General features: G+C 37.0%; 1 non-coding gene across 1 annotated transcript; it reads left to right on the top strand.

Annotated features, from left to right (window-relative positions):
• Nucleotides 1-3,418: 3,418 nt before the first annotated feature.
• TRNAA-UGC (transfer RNA alanine (anticodon UGC)) lies at nt 3,419-3,493 on the top strand. Its single transcript has one exon. It is a non-coding gene; the product is annotated as a tRNA-Ala (tRNA).
• The last annotated feature ends 255 nt before the right edge of the window (nt 3,494-3,748 follow it).

Genomic DNA, 3,748 nt, shown 5'->3' with positions numbered 1-3,748 from the left:
TTATTGAAAATTTACATTTTCTGCTTGAGTTGAAACATGGACCATTAATGTAGCCATATGCGTTATTAGGAGATAAAGTGCTTCATCTCTGAGGCATGTTAGATACCCCGTACGCCATATTGGATTCGCCATATTTGATCTAACCTTTTTTCAAATGAGAATAGGGGTAACACATCAAACATCTTTGACAGTTTTCGAGTTCAGGAGAACCATTATTAAGTACGTCATTTTATATTATGCAGACACTCAAAAACGAATAAAAATCCCTTAAAAAGGATTTCAAAATGTGATATTTCAGAAAATTTCACGTTATTTCGGTATGACACATGATCCCCTTTCGAATTAAAAAATAAGCGGATTTGAAGTTGGAGCGGGTATTCTTGTTGCACTCTTTAGTCCAAGACACAATGGTAATGATATTATTGGTTTAACGTTATGCGTTGTGATGAAATTGGGTGGTTTCATGTTTTTGCCTGTTTATACGTCGGTACTTTTTGACACCCCGTAACTTCGTAAGTAATACAGATATCTTAAAACCGGATTTCACCATTCAATTTTTTAGAAAATTTTACATGAATTGGATGTAATTTGCCTATTCCAATTTGAAAAATAAGAAGAAAAACTTTCTATCCACTTTCATCAATTGATTCTCATTGTGTTGCGATTAACCTAGAGAGGTAGAAAAATATCGTAGAATAACAAAACAAAAGAAGAAAGTAAGGTATGGACACATAGACTCCTACATACTGCACGTGATTGCAGTCACGGTTTATAATATCTGTAGAAATTATATGGGTGTTTCTCTTTCGACTTTCGAATCACCCTGAATTTTAAAGTGGTGACGTGATCAAAACGGTTCGAGCTATAAATTGAAATTTGTCAAACCAACCGGACGCGTTATTAAAAATGTCCATTGAGTCTTTCATTTAATTGTTGTAGTCATTCACGAAATAATTGGATAGATAGTCAAAAACCATAAAATAGAAGCGTAGATAGGTAGACCTATCAAATACTAGCAAGGAGCTGTATAAAGTATCTGGATGCGAGTATCCGTCTGTTTATGGGAGGCAATGAATCGAAAGTCAACAATGAAAATATTCTTATACTTAAATATCTTGGACTCAATTAAAGCTACTAACGTGTAATCTGATAGATATGTTAAATAGCAACTTGCATGGGCGTAACTTGGGACCTAGCTTGGGGGGAGGGAGGCAGGATCAAATTTTTTTTCATCCTATAACTACTGTATTTGTAAAATTAAAAAGTTATATTAATATAAAATCAATTTTTAATTAAACTTTTGAAACCATTAATTATGTATTGGAAAATTAACAAGCCGAATAGAAATTTTAAACACACAGCAAACTTTTGTTGTTATACTTAATTTAAACTTAGGAGATAAAAGAGCATTCTTCTTTCTGGTTGCAAATATTAGTCCTTGGGGGCTTGTTTTAAGGTGGCCTTCCCCACCTGAAAATACTTGTTTCAAATAGTACATGTTAGAAATTTTAATATTGAAGGAGTTAAGGTCAAACTGTTTCAACAGTGAATAGATGATGATCATGCACATTCGCTGATGCCAGAATTATTTAATATATAGCAAACTGTTCGCATTTAAGTATTCAATTTAATATTTTTGATATTTAAAGTAGCATCTGGTTATTCACGTGGGAATTTACAAATACAATTGTTGTCAATATTCTTTAAACTGTATTCAAGGAACCGAGGTTCGATACCTGGTGGAGGCCCATAGTGATTCGGATCCCACTTTAAACTGTAGGTCCAGTCCCGATTATCCTATTAGTGCGTAAAGTGAGGTTAGAACAACAACTTAACAAGATAATTTATACGTCACACAGCATGCATGAAACTTTTCAGATTCGTTGACTTTCTGCTATCCACTGTGTACGTCCCAGCACAGAAATATCGACTTGTATGGAATTTTTCACACGCATAAATCGTCCACGGTTTCATGTGATTTCCGGTGGCCGTGAAGAGCAGGACTTCCTCCATGCCGTAAGGACCACACAGTATTTGCAAAGCCCTGAAAACCTTGACAATACCTACTTTATAAATTGGACATTTAACCAATGTAGTTCTCTTTCTAAATTTTGTAGTATTTTCTGTGAGAGGGCGCGATAGTTCGCTCTTTGCATTTCTGCCATTTTTTAAAGAACAAGAATCAGAGCTCAAGCATGTATATACGATGAGTCCAAAGTGTACCTGGAGAGGGGAAGGGGTGATTCTGAATTATTTATCATCATTTTTACCCCTGTATCCTCATTAAATAATAATATATTTCAAGAAAACTGGTCATGTGCTTTGCCTTTCAGGCCTTTGAAAACTCTGTACCATGGTGTGCAAAGTATGCAGTACGGTGTGAGGTTGTTTGCATGAATTTAGTTTCATCTAGCACAGTATAGTTAAACTATTTTCTAGCGTGTAAATTTTACAATTTGTTTGCAGCAAGTTTTGTCACTCATGTTGAGCAGTTAATACCTCTCGTGCATAATGGTTCTATTATTGCAGAAGAAAACTATAAATGAGCCCAGCAACTCATCAATTCCTCCTCTGTAAACGATATCTATTCTTCAAATACAAGTGATAGAAATGCAATAGTTTTGCGCTGTTGAAAAATGATGGTACCCAGCCACGCAATAAATGTGGGCTTTAGAAGGGAATTCCTTCAGTATTTGGAATCATGTGAGACGTGGCATCCCCAAGAGTATCCGTGAGGTCATAAACATACTAAATAGACCATAATACAATTTCGAAGGTGTTTTTATGCATAGCATATTTCGATCTTTATATAGAATATAAATCCGATCCGCCACATACCACATATAGCACACAAGTATGAGTGAAGCTTCTAGTTTTAATGAAGTTTCAGGCCTCCCCGATGACGCAGTGGTAGCGTAGCGTCGTCGCCTTGTAATCAAGGGGTCCCGGGTTCGATACCCGGTGGAGGTACAGAATGGTTCGGATCATACTTTAGACTTTAGGTCAAGTCCCGATTAGCCTTACTGTGCATAAAGTGGACTTAAAACACCTAATCAATCGATCAATCAATCAAAAATCTAATGAAGCTTCAGTTTCCTTCCTTGACGAGTTGCGTCCGAGTAAAATTCATTTATCATTTTGGACCTATTAATATCATTCGTTTGTTAAATATACAAAACAGCAATAAGGCGAAGTATTTAATGCCCAGTAGCTTTGAGTATACAGTGTATTGGTCCTGAACCTTCGAGGGCAAGAAAGAATGCTCACAGCATCCTGAACTCATGGAGGTTTTAAATGAAATGTTTTGAACATTTCATTTCAAATTTGGAAAATGTTCTCGTAAATGTTGTTCCTCACACACAAGAAAGTTCTGGGTTGAAACTCATGATCAGTGTTCTTATATTCACACATTCCTGGGGCTTCCCCCATGGCGCAGTGGTAGCGTCATTGCCTTGCAATCAAGGGGTCCCGGGTTCGATACCCGGTGGAGGCACAAGTGGTTCGGATTCCACTTTAAACTGTAGGTCCAGTCCCGATTAGCCTTACTGTGCATAAAGTGGACTTAAAACAGAAACTCAAACCAATTCACACATTCCTGACAGCACATTGAGTTCTGAACTATTTTCTGTCTCTGACATTTTATGTGTGGAATATACCTCTCTTTCACTCAACACATGATTTTGGAGGGGGGCGCGGTTGCCCGCCCTTGCCTCCACCAAGTTATGCCTATGGCAACTTCTCTCAGCAA

Source organism: Lepisma saccharinum, chromosome 22 (genome assembly GCF_977018435.1).
Source record: "Lepisma saccharinum chromosome 22, izLepSacc3.1, whole genome shotgun sequence".
Lineage (NCBI taxonomy): Eukaryota > Metazoa > Arthropoda > Insecta > Zygentoma > Lepismatidae > Lepisma > Lepisma saccharinum.
This window is presented reverse-complemented; position numbering and strand designations above follow the sequence as displayed.